The sequence below is a fragment of the Python bivittatus genome, unplaced genomic scaffold (genome assembly GCF_059951505.1).
Source record: "Python bivittatus isolate LINGU-HERP-01145 unplaced genomic scaffold, Pbiv_v1 ctg000690_np1212, whole genome shotgun sequence".
Taxonomy (NCBI): domain Eukaryota; kingdom Metazoa; phylum Chordata; class Lepidosauria; order Squamata; family Pythonidae; genus Python; species Python bivittatus.
In genome coordinates this window covers 4,316,006-4,329,533 of record NW_028277096.1, presented here as the reverse complement: position 1 = coordinate 4,329,533, position 13,528 = coordinate 4,316,006, and the positions used below count along the sequence as shown (strand labels likewise).

The 13,528-nt window shown below is 40.1% G+C and overlaps 1 protein-coding gene across 2 annotated transcripts in view; it reads left to right on the top strand.

The window, feature by feature from the left end:
• The window catches only part of STMN4 (stathmin 4), a 43,965-nt gene that overhangs the window by 4,319 nt on the left and 26,118 nt on the right, over positions 1–13,528 (top strand). The gene's annotated exons all lie outside the window — the stretch shown is intronic.

The window sequence follows — 13,528 nt, the reverse complement described above, 5'->3', positions numbered from 1 at the left end:
ATTCTGGGAGGTGAAGTCCATTCATCTTAAAGTGGCCAAGTTTGGACAACACTGCTCTAGTCACTTGGGTGGCAGATGGCCATGAGATGATGCTATAGCAATTGTGTTTTTTGTCACGTTTACCTAGTAGTTATCAGAAATTAATACAAGACGTAGAAGCCCTGTATTTCTCATATGCCAAGGTGAAGGGGAAGGATGCCAGGTGAGGGATTCTCTAGCAAATAGGTTGTGGCAGTGAGAACTACTCCAAAGGGTAGGAGGCCAGGTCAGGGAGTGAAGAATCAGAGGGCTTTTGGGACAGAAGGTTTGGGTCTTCCACCTATGGGTTCTGCTGAGTTACTACAGTGTCACAATATACTTATTTGATTTTAGATTAGCCTATTGTATGAACTCAGTGACATTAATTGGGTTCATACAGCATCAGGTCAACTGAGGACCTAGCAGTTGCACTAGCTGATCACGCTGGACTTGTGAACTTTAACCCTTTTTAGTGGCAGGGTATATTGTGCAAATCCAGCCAATTTGATCAGCTTTAAGGCTCAGTGTAGAATGGAACTGTGAAAAATTGACTGATTCAGTAATCAAATTGGGTGTGTTGTGTGAATCTATCTGTTATGGCTTAGAATGTTCTATGAATTATGCCTATACTTCCAAACATGGGGAAGCATTATTTTTCTTCTTTCCATAAAGTTTTTTGAAGCCACTGCTGCAGCCTAAGATTACCTCTTCATCTGCCAAGATCCAATGTACATATCTGAGAACTCTTTTTCATGCCACCAAACTTCAATAGACATGGATGAAACCTCAGATACATTTTCCCTCTCCTCATCCCACTCCCTTTCACCCCTATATTTCAATCATTTTACCTACTGTAGAGTTCTTGAAACAATTATAAGTTTTATAATTGGTTGGTTTAACCATGGTGTTGCTTTAATATGGATTTTGATTTTTTTTTCTCTATATGGGCAACATGCCTACTTTTTCCCCCAGTGCTGTGTCTGTCTAATCATGTTAGAACACATAATTTGATCTTAGCTGGGGAGTGAAACCTTATTAGAACTGCTGGGCGGCAGCACTATCTGACTGTTGCCATGTTTTGAAACCCCAAATTACAGGGTCTGAGAATTAAATGCCAAACTGCCAGAGGATCTGAGCTGAGCCAATTCATTTGTTCAGCTGTTATTTGTTCTTCAAGTAGCCTGGTCCAAAACATGTAGGACTTGATGGATCAAAGTCAGCATGGTGAACTGGACCCTGAAATGCATGGACAGTCACCACTGTTGCAGAATGCTGTGCTTTGATCACTGGTTCCTTCCCATTCAGATGGTTGCATTCTGTCACAGATTGCTGGTCTCTGATTTAGCAATTTACAAGTGACCATGACAGCATCAATGGAGGTAAATCAGGTGCATTGTAGCCTCACTATAGGAGACTACAGAAGAACTAGGAAGGAGGGAGATGGAAATGGAGGGCTGGGGCAGAGCTGGGAGGGAGGACAGCTAGAGGCTTTCTTGATCTAACCATCTGGTAGAAGCCCTTCCTTGTTCCTTCTAAAATAGCAGAAAAGATTGTAATTAAACTCCCATCACCAACCCATCTCCTCCTCCTGATGCACCAGGCACAGAAAGAGATTTATGGGGCTAGAAATAGACCCAATAGTTCTCATTGGCTCTGATCTGAGAACATTATGTCACCGTCACCCAGTCAGGAGAGTTTGCCTTCCTATCGGGCCGATGCCGAAGTCTAGCTGGGAATTAATTCTTTTGCAGTTCTGGAACTGGCTTTGGGCATTTCTAGTGATGCTTCCTTCTCTGCCTAGAGCTGTACAGAGCAAATGTTTTGTCTGTCTTAAGCCTGTATCCAAAAATTGAGGCAGTGTTGAATAGCTGTAGCACAGGCAGAAAACAGATTTCATACAACATGTAACAATATTTGTACCAACACCTTTTGGATAGTTGAGTTTTTGGAGCATGAAAAGTCTCCACTTCCTCCTAAGGTTTAGGGCACAAGGAGATGCCACAATGAGGGGTAGGATGCTGGGCATTTAAGGTGGAAATAGTCCAAACCCTGATTGCTTTTATTTAAAATGGCTTCTGTGTCTTTAATAGTTTGCCCAATTTATAGAAACTACCCTTTGCTAATGCTGAACTTCTTGCTGTGAAAAGTGACAGGCTTCTGTAAATCAAGCTCATGTTGTGAGCACTAGGAATAGCAGTGTTGTATTTTCTAGTCAGATGCAAGATTTTTCAGATTCCTGCCTGCTGATGCTTGCTTATTTGCAGGATCTGAATGCCTTTTTTTCCAGTTACCATATCTGGGCTGCATATATGTGGTTGATCACTAGACAGGAGCAGAGAGCTAGAGTTTTCTACATCTCTTTGCATCATCTAGTGTTGTCTGGATTTTTGTAGCCCAGATCTAGTAACCCTAATGTTTGGGGTGGTGAATGATTGCTGACACTGGTTTCTTTCTGCCTTGTTGTACATGCCTTAGCTCAGATCTGTGACACATAAAGATATGGAGTTATGTTCTGGAAGCCCCAGGTGGGTAATTCATTTGCTTTCCTGCACTGAATAGGGACTAGGTGACCTATAAAGTCCTTCCAGCTCATAGACTGAATGGTTCTATGGTATAGATCAGTGTTTCTTAACCTTGGCAACTTTAAGATGGGTGGACTTCAACTCCCAGGATTCCCCAGCCAGCATGGCTGGCTGGGAAATTCTGGGAGTTGAAGTCCACCCATCTTAAAGTTGCCAAGGTTGAGAAACACTGGTATAGATTGTCCTGTGTGCAACACTGTGGACACAGCAAGAGCCCTGCACGCAAATGTCTATATTCATATTAAATGGTTTCCTAAGTACTAGTAATCCATATGCAAAAGAAGATGCAAATTTCAGCAGATTTGAATATTGATGAGAGGAAATGGATTGCCCAGAAATGTTGTGGGGCTGCAGCATTTCAAAGTGCTGCTTAGGGAAAGAAGGCCAGCTATGTTTTGGTTTCAACTACATTGCAGCTGAGCCAGAAGTAAATTGTGGGATCAGACCAGAGGGATCCAGAATTGCTGCCAGAGTCTTTTGGAGGAGTCCCAAAATACAAGAGTCTTGAGGACTAGAGTTAAGGAAGCTGGATAGTTTGGGGCAACCTATCCATTGATCAACCTCAAGTATTTCCTTGAAGTATCAGTATAGAAATTAAGGATTGTGGAGTTCACAGCTCATACTTGGGGTGTGCCTTATACCTCTTAGCCAGGCCAAGACTTAGCACTATATTTGCGCAATGTGTGCAACTCGGTTAAGGTTTTAAGTAGCTTAGCATGAGGAAACTCAGTTAAGATTTTAAGTGGCTTAGAATGAGAAAACTGGATTAAATTTAACCTTTGTTTGGTGTTCTTTTAGCTAAATAAGTTAAGCTAACCCAGTTTAGGTCAGTGTATGGTTCGGTGTCTCATGTAAAACTAGAAAATGGTAAAATTCAGTAATCAAATCAAGTGCCTTGTATGATCTTCAGTACTCTTTTTCTGATGCTACGGGTGAAGAAAATTTTTTGGAATGTTGAAATTGGGGAAAACAAAGAACTCTTCGGTAATAAAGCTCCTTTGTGTATTGATTTTAGTCTTTGTGGTGTTCTACACCCGCTTCCAGGCTTTTCATTTTCTGATTTATGATTATTGCAGTCATTAAATACGATGCCATCCAAATTCTTCATTTCAGTTAAATTGTCTAACCACACTAAACAAATACAGTGACTCCTTTTAATGCCTTTTTCTCCCATTCTTCCCTGAAAAGAGGTTGAACCATATCGGTTCCTGCAGTGGCACTGCCTGTGCTCTTTACTGACACCTCAGCTCTGTGATATAAATCCTAACAAAGGAAATGTGAACGCGTGTTGCAGGCTCACAGTTTTCACTGCAAAGGCGGCCGTGGCTAGTGCTGAATTCTAGCAATGCAGAGATGTTCATTCTCAGGTGTGCACAAACTTCCTTCCATTCCAATGGAATTTTCAACTGGGACTACATTTAAAATATTTTTATTGTCTGTTGATACTTGAATTCTACTACACCAGAGACTTGAAAGGTAGCTAAGAAATATTAAATGAATGAAATCCTCATCTGAAGCCCAAACTTTGAAATCTAAGATTTGTGCCAGATCAGATCAAAGGTCTGTCTCAGCCAGCCTTCCATTCCCACATTGGCAACTGCACCAGTGGGAAATTCCCAAGCAGGGTGCGAGAGCCAGTGGGGTATAGTAGTAAATGGTTGGACTGGGACAGGAGAAACTAAGGTTCAATTTCACCCTCAGTCAAGGAAGCTGGGTGAATTTGGTCCAGTCACTATCACACAGTCCAATCTACCTCGCAGGATTCTTGTGACAAAACAGAGAAGGAAGTGGTATATAGAACTCCTTAGGATCCTGGAGGAAAGGCAGGATATAAGTCAAATGATTAATAACAATAATAGTGACCTCATACCTTCTGTTCTCCAACAACCAGAATTGAGAGAAAATATACAGCCATCAATATCTCTTATGGGTTTATGAATTTGTGTAATTTTTGTTAAAGGCCCCCAGGTTTTTGGCCATCAACTCATTCTGAGAAGTTATTGCCCTCCCCACACCAAGGCTTTCATGGCAGGTTTTACAGCCAACAGCTTCCCTGCACTAATGAGTACAATGTAATTGTGCTACTATCATTTTTCCTTGTTGAGTGCTGCTAGAGAAAAGTGCATGCTACTTATACAATCAGGAAGAATCATGTTGAGAGTTTTCTGTTGGTTCTGTGAAACTGACTAGTTATAAAATGGTTACAGCTGGATTATCTCTGGGATAGTTCCAATGTGGAGGGCAGAGGGAATGGCCTTGAAGGACAGGAAAAAGAGCTACTGCCAAAATACGGTAAAATAACAGGGGCTTGAGCTCGGGCCAGGAAAATAACGTCTCAGACAAGCCCCTTGTCAGCCCTTCAGGGTAGTCCAGACAAAAAGTACAAACCATGGGTACTAATGCTACCTTTATTGTGAGGTTACAGTAACAGAGTCTTGAAATTCTGAAAGTATTTCTCCCTTCCTTTACTTTACCTTCCAGAAAACTAGGGTGGGTCCCTTCCCATGCTCCTTTTGTTTCTGCAGGTTGAGATACTTTTTGCATGATGGTTGTCTAGCGTGTGGCTCTTCCTCCTGTCTCCCAAGGTCATTCCCACATATTATCACACCTCTAGCACATTCAGATTTGCAAGATTCTGTTACTATAGCTATTATAATAAAAGTTGTTCTGACTGATATGGCATCAGTTTCTTAGTCTGGTCTATGTTCTTCGGCTGACACCCAGTGGTGTCCCCAGGGAGGTGTGAAAATTGGCCATATAGTGGACGGAGCATCACAATGCAAGCTCTGCCTCTTGGGATACATGTTGACATTATGCATGTTCAAAAGAGCCGTGGTTTGCACTGTGATGCTCCATCTACCATATGGCCAATTTTTACCTCCCTGCTCCTACATGTGAGCTTTGTATAGAATTTGTATACAGTTGTCACTGTGGGATACCCCCATCCCTCCTTATGGATAATCCCTTTGTAAAGTTGACTTGGCAAAGTGCTGAAGTGCTAAAGGAACGGATCATTTCTGATCTTTTCTTCCTCTGAAGAACTTCTGGTTAGGAAAGGAATTATTGACCCTGCCAAAGGGAACAGAATATACTGTAGATGTGGAAAAATCTTATTTTAGGGGTAAAAGTTCTCAAAAATGAAAGCAAAAACAACATATTGCAGCTATGTCAAATACTAGGGTTTTAAAAATACTGGCATGATATCTGAAGTTCATAGATGAAATATCTTTTAGGGCCTTTCTTGATCAATAAAAATACAAAAACAAACATTGCAATATAAATGGAGTCAAAATATAAAAGAAAATAATAATATGCACATATAATATTTATTTATTTATTATTATCATAATAAATCGAAAAATGACACACTACCATTTTTATTTCTTTTTCCAAATCTTATATAATGTAAATGGTTAAAAACAAATAACCAGCAACCTTGACCTTTAATCATTTTGTGATGGTATGAGTTTTTGGGCAAATAATAATAAAAAAACTAGTTAGAATTATTAATGTTTCTGAGGGTGTGTGCTTTTGTGTGTGTGTAAGCCCCACAGTTACACAATGCAACCTCTTGGGTTTTTAAAAGGAAAAAAAAAAGTTTCTTCTGGAAGACATATTAAGTCCTATCTGGTGTTTATTTCAGTTTTAATATTGTGGTAGAGGAAAGATAAATATTTGAATAAATTATTAATAAAAGAAGAAAATGTAACGGCAGAAGCCTTTCTAGATTAATCATACCAGGAGACGCAGTTAACAGTAATCAATCCAATAATGAGCAGCTACACTGTGAAAAACCACAGTTACTCAGCAGATCTGATAATTTATACTAAAACATGCAAGAAAGTATTTTACTCTATTAATTTATGGCCAGAGGCCAATAAACAATGCACAAGAAAAAGCAGGATACAGAAGGTGAGTGATAAATCTAAAGACTATAAAAGATAGAAGAAAAGAAGGGAAAAAAAGACAATAGAAGATTCAGTGCCCTTAACCCTCATAAGAATGAAATCCATTGCAACTGAGCAAAGCTTTGCCACATTCCTGGATATTCCAGTGGAGAAGTCAGCAAGTAAAAAGTAAATAACTTTAATTTCAGATCAGCCTGACCTCTTCACACTGAGCACAATAGAGAAAGCAATGAAGTAAAACATAGTTTACTGATTTGATACTGCAGAGACGGAACATATGCAGAAACGTTCTACATAAAGCATGTTGTTGTTATCTCCCTTCCGTCAGCACTGGGGGTAAAGCGTTAAACCTTGCCATGTGAACATGTGAATATTCTTCTCTGTGTAGCAGAAGCATAGAGGTAATTGGGGTAGGTGAGAGTAGTATGGAAGAGGTCCTTGGGACAGTAGGATGGACTTTCAGATCTGTCATTCTGTTTATCCAGATCAAGGATGCTTTGCTTAATTACTTGCATGGCTTTGTCTATTCCAAGTCATATTAGGAATGGAGCAGAAAAGCCACAGAAGGACAAATTGTTGCCAATCATCTTCTTCCAAGTGGAAGTAATCTTATTTACCAAAGTCAGTTGGGCCAGCAATTCACCCTAAAGGGTCTGTTTTAGCCAATATTTCAGGTGACAGATCCTCATCTGAGCTGCTAGACGGGCATCCACGTTCTAGCCAAGGAAGGGTTAGGATTTTCTCATGGGAAGAAATGCATCTCGGTATCTCCAAACATTGTTTAGACTACATAAACAGGCCATCTGCAGTTATTTCTGTTAGTGTGCACGTATACTGCTATTTACTGCCACCTATTGGCGGTTGTATGCTAGTTACTGAAGGGGTGGCGTATAGTGTCAATAAAGTGTGAGGATTACATGTCTCACTGCTCAGTAGAATTTTAGCCATCATGTAATCAGTTTTATAGGTTATGTAGTAGTAACTAATAACCAATAGCGTACCTCTTCTCTGAGAGTTTTTGGCTAGAGACTTTGTTAAACTTGTGTAGTGGATAAGTCTTGGATGCCACATATACGAGAAGAAGTGATTTTTTCTGTTTTGCATGAAACTTGTATTTTATGTAGTTTTTATTTTTCTCAATAAACAACCAGTTATTTTCTATAACTTCTGGCTGGATTTCTTTGGAGAACAAGATAAGGACATTGCATTCTTTAAATCTCTCTAATACTGGTGTGTATTTTTGGCATGGACTGTGATTATAGCTGCACTCTGCATAACAGGAAGCACATTCAGATTGGAGTGGGAGACCCACAATAAAGTTCTGATGAATTTAGGTCAGATGGTTTTCAGAATGTGAATAATCAGAGTATGCACAAAATTGGGCACTGAACAACAGTAGGCTCAACACCTTAGCACTGAAGACATTAATGGCTGCTGGGAGCAATATGTTCCCATTGCAGCTGGCTAATCTGATGACTACACAGGCAGCTTTGTAAGCTCAGGCTGTGAGCTGTCAGGTTTGTCATATCCAGAAAGTGGAAATAGATGCCTAGTTATTTAAACACTTTCACTAGCTCAGTGGGATGGCTATTGCTTTCCCACACCTGCGGGCTATACTGCTTGGGGAAAATCAACCCCTTCATTTTTGAATAGTTTTTTTCCAGTCCTCTGGTTTGGCAATGTTCAGCCAAGCTCTCATGGCTGTGGTGGGGTCCAGTTTGGGTGAGGAAGAGAATATCTGTGTTATCAGCACAGAGGAGTATGGAAATTAGTCTCTGATTTGGGGGTGGTAAAAGCCACATTTGAAAGGGCCTGAACTATCCCAATAACAACATTATTTTTTAAAAAAAGGGGCAGGTAAACGTACTCTTGTTTGACACCCTTTTGTGTGGAGACTGATACTGCCAAAATACCACTGATGTTGCATTTAGCTTTCACAGAACTGTCCTCATCTGTAGAGGGCAGAGGGAATGACTTTGAAGGTCAGAAGGAAGAGCTGCTACCAAAGCAGTGGTCAGATAAAAGGGGCCTGAGCCCAGGCCAAGAAAGTAATATGAGTAAATGCCTTAGACAAGCCCCTCCCTGGTTCACAGGAAGATAAAGGGAGGAAAGGGGGAAAAGCATATTCAGACTTGCAAGAATCTCTTTCCTATAGCTTCACAATAAAAACAGTACTGACTGACATGACCAGCACTGGTTTCCTAGTCTGGTCTACCTTGAAGAGTTGACATTATCTAACATTATAATGTTAGATAAATTTGATATCTAAGTTAGTTAGATAGCTTAACTACAAAAGCCAGTGACTAATAGTGCAGGTAGCTAGTTTTTGCCAGACCCGCACTTGGGGGTTCAGATCAAAGTTGCCTTCAAGTCAGTGAAGGTAGCACAGAGGGTTCCTCTGAGGAGGCGACAATATTTTCAGCTGTTGCAGAGTGGTGCCTTGATCAGAGCCTGAGAAACCTGGCCTAAAGCTGGCTTGTTCTACAGCTAAATTTTTGTCCTGAATCATCAGTTGTGTGTGCAGATGTCTGGCATACAGTTTACTTATTATGCTGAGCAGACTAACTGGGTAATAGCTGTCTGGATTAGACATGTCCCCCTTTTTGAAGATTGGAATAGTTATTGAGCAGTTCCACTCCTGGCATTTGGATAGATTGGTCAACATGGGTAAATAAAGAGGCCAAAATGGGTCTCCATTCTGCATTAAATTTAAAGAGTTCAGCTGAAATGAACTCTTTGCTTTGCCATTTTTTAGTTGAGAAATTAATTTAAGGGACTATGAAATAATGACAGGAGGCCAGCTGACAACAGCTAGAGATGACCTTGGACAAACTATGTCATGGCAGTTAGAAAAATATCACATAGGACAAGAAGAACACATTAGAAAGAAATTCAGACTAACTCCACCTTAACTGTCTTGAGCAGAATTTCTCAACCTTGGCCACTTGAAGATGTACAGACTTCAACTCCCAGAATTCCCCAGCCAGCCAGAATTCTGGGAGTTGAAGTCCCCACATCTTCAAGTGGCCAAGGTTGAGAAACACTGCTCTTGAGTATAAGAGGAGGGAGGGAAAATGCTGTCAGGCTTTCAAGATTCTATTACAATAGCCCGTGTCAATAAAGTAGAGTTTGTGGAGTCTGTTTCTTGACCTGGCTTACCTTGAACGGCTGACATCAGTTGGGAAAAGGGTTATGCAGTAGTGGGGAATGGATTGAATCATTAGCTGGTTTATTTAATACCAATGGTAAAAGTGGATAAACTAGGTCTCAGAAGTGCTTGAGTTCCCAATGCCAAAGGGGCTGAACTGGCAACCAATTGCTCAAAGGTGGCAGGGTTGCTTGTTTGGTTAGTCTCTCCCAAACAGTTCCTTGCCTCTGCAGTTTCTTCACCCCTAAAAGAATTCATGCATTTAAGGGCATGAAAAGTGGTATGAGAGCAGTTGTTGTTTTGCTTGGCAGTCTTAAAGGCAGCCACTAACCTGGCCTTGGAAGGGTACATTCTTTCCTGACCCAGGAAAGGGTTTGAGGGTTTGATTGTAAGAGTCCTTTGCACAGGAATAGCGCTATCTTTTAAGTTGTTCTTGTGCAAACTGTAGTATGTTTGATAGCTAAAAGAGTCTATCCCCAACCTCCTCTTGTTATGTCTTTATCTTTGGTGTGATAATGGCAAGATGAAGTAGGTTGTTAGACACAATATTTAATGCATTAGAATGTAGGGATTTGTCATCAGGCGTCTCATCTCTCTGGCATTCAAATCACCAGCTAAAATCAAAGCTGAAATCCTGTATATAATCCCAAAATAAGTCCTAGGAAGTATTGGTCTAAGAAATTCGCTTGGGGGTGATGGTAGAGGAGAATATAAACATCAATAGAAGACTAATCCTGATTTTTAACTCAGGTAATATCCAGGAAGGTACACACTGTTGGCTTAGAAGTAATTACTTGCGGTTCAGATGAGATCAAGGTGGTTATGCCCTCTAGGGGTACCTCCTTCTTCAAACTAGATATTGCAGGAAGTGAGAGGAGATGAAACTATCCAAAGTCACCAACTCTTGCTCCCATGTTCCCGAAGGAAGAAAATCTGCTTGATACAGTAGTGAAAGTGGGGCTGTTCCACTTGGAGCACCAACTGGTTATATTCCAGGAGTTCAGCAGTAGAGTGTGATCAAGAACTGTTTGAGAGGATCTGGCAATAGGTGGGTCATTCAGGCATGAGGAAATTGTATTTGAATTCTCTCTGGTGCAAATACACTGGAAAGTTTGGAATGGGCTCCTTGAGTTATAAAGGAATCATCCCCTTGCTGCTGAGCTGTGGCCCCAAAACAACTGTAGGAGCAGGTTCAGCAGCTGATATGCTTTGTAGTTCTGCAAGGAAGTGTGATGTTTGTGGGTCCATGGCTCCTGTAGTCCAGCGTACTGAAAGAGGCTGGATGTACGATTGGGCAAAGTAGGAGAAGAATGAGGTAGAGGTACAAGTGCTGATGATGACAGATAGAGGTGTTGTAAGCAATGCAGCGTCAGAGTTTAACAGATCTTGTATTAGGTCATCTGCTCTTGAAGGAGAATTCCTTTGGTAGCTGTGTAAAGGAGTTATTTACCAGGTTTCTTTGTAGAGGACACTGGAGTTGAGAGAGTTAAATGCTCCTTGGGCAAGTCACTGTTATCGGTGTTCAAGGTTAGCTTATCTTCTGAGCTGATACTTCTTAAGGTAATTGCCTTTGAAGAAGAGACTTGTCAGAGCACTTTTGTTTTATATTAGACAGCCAAAGTTTGATGTTCAAGTCACAAAAAACCATGTTTGGGGTACATGTAAAAGGACTCCAGATATTGTCTCATTTTGAATATCATGAGCGGGATAGTTGGAGTTTTGAATTTAATTAAGATTTTGCAGTTAATGAGGTTAGGAAGCCAGTCTGTTGTTTCTGTGTCTCTATGGGAGACTGGTGCTCATAGCAACTGGCACAGAGAGAGAATGGCTGACTATCTGTGTTGGTTGCTGATGTTGTTTCTAATAATGAGGTTGATCTGAGTTGGTTGTACAAGGAATTAGATGGAGCATCAGAGAGATGGGAGGTCAGGGCATGTGTGTTCCATTGCGATCTGTGGTCACTTTAGTTCTCCAGGGAGCAATAAATTGGCCCTTCCCTATCTATACAGAATAGCCTTTCAGTTGCCCGGCAGTCAGAAGAGTGACTTACAAGGTTGTATATAACATCAAGGTTTTTTGTCAATGGTTGTAAGATTCAGCTAGATTGAAGACATACAGTAGTGTCAGCTTTAAAAAAGCACTGTTTTGCCAGCAGTTCAGGTTGAGTGCTGTTAAATTCTTGGTCAGATCTTCTGTGATGGAGCTGTTCACTAGGTTATTTGACAGAGAGTCTACTTTCCAAAAAGGAGAGGGCTCATTTTTATATCGCTCTGTAGATCTTCAGGTTCATTTCCTGTTAAATATAGGAGGTCAGGTGGATTATTTAGAGTGAATAAAACATCCCCACCTACTGAAATTCAATTCACAGTTGCTGTTAACTTGTCCATCTTAGTTGTTTTGAGGCTTTCTGGGACTTGGGTGGCTGGAGTTTGTTCAAGCTCTTTCTTCTTTTTCCCTATCAAGGTTGTTTAGAGATTAGCTTCCTAGGATAAACTAAAAACCAATTCTAAAAAATGGGATGAAGGAAAATGGAAAAAAAATGAAATGAAATGAAGTGTATTGATGAGAATAGTAAATAACTAGGTGGATATAAAGGAGTAGAATAAGAAGTAGCCCATAAAAATGATATTAAAAGAATGGAAGAGCAGAGAGAACTAAAGCAGCTGTAGTAAGCGTTGTAGGAGAGCCCCATCCTGCAGCTTCTTCGATATTATTGGGGTGCAGGCAACAGTATGTTAACTTGTGATGCTGTTCTTGCAACATTTAAATGATTTGGGATGAAACTGAAGTGAGGTAATACTGGAAGGATTATTTTACAGATGATATTGGAATGATGGAGATACGTCAGAGAGTGGAATTGAAACAAATGCTATAAATGTCAATGTGGAATGTTCCTTGACAATGTTGAAAAATGATAAAGCTCCTGATATAGAAGCTGCAGTGTAACTGAGTAGATGTTAATACAGGGCTGCGGTTTACTTATGGATTGGCTGTGTGATTTTAAAGTGTGTATAAAGACTGAATCTATGCAAGAACCTGTGTATTACTCCCCTATACAAAGGGAAATGCAGCAAAAACAGATGCAAAAACTACAGGGGGATCACTTTGCCCCTGAAAAGTTATTTGGCAGATCTCTGATCATTTGTTGATTTAGAGAAATCATACGATGAAATTAGTAGTCTTGAATTACAGAATCTTTTGTACAAGTATGGATTTGAAGGTCAGTTGCTAATATAATACAGTAAAAGCAATATGTGCTTAGTGAATGGCTCATCATTAAGCAGGGAGTAAGACAAAACTGTGATGTCCCTTTGATTAATGTATTTATGGATAAACGTATAAGTAATTATTGTGGGGATAATAGAGGGGTGTTGGTTGTGGAGGTGAACATTTGTATGTAGATTCCATTTGTTGCCTGAAAACCCAAATGATTTGCAGTGCATATTAGATAAATTATATGATACAATGAGTATGGATCTGAAAACTAAGACCAAAGTTTTTGACAGCAAAACATTGTGTACCTTGGTAGAATATTGACTAAAGATGAAGAAATGAATGGAGAAATTTTAAGATGGGGGCAGAAAGGTGGTAGTAGCATGTGGTTTGTTGCAAGAAGTAAATGTTCGTTGAAAGAAGTGATTTTGTCATCTTAATTTATTGTTCATGCTTTAACCTCTTGTTTTAAAAATGTATATTTGTTTGATTCCTTAATTTGAAAAAATAACCAGATTAGACAATATTTTAATCCAATATGAAAGCCTTCACTTTTCACAAAGAGCAAGCAAAAACACACTTAGACAAAGATCTTTGCACAGGAAATCCCACTGTCTTGGGACCCATACAGAAAAACTCCTATCCCATTAATATTGAGA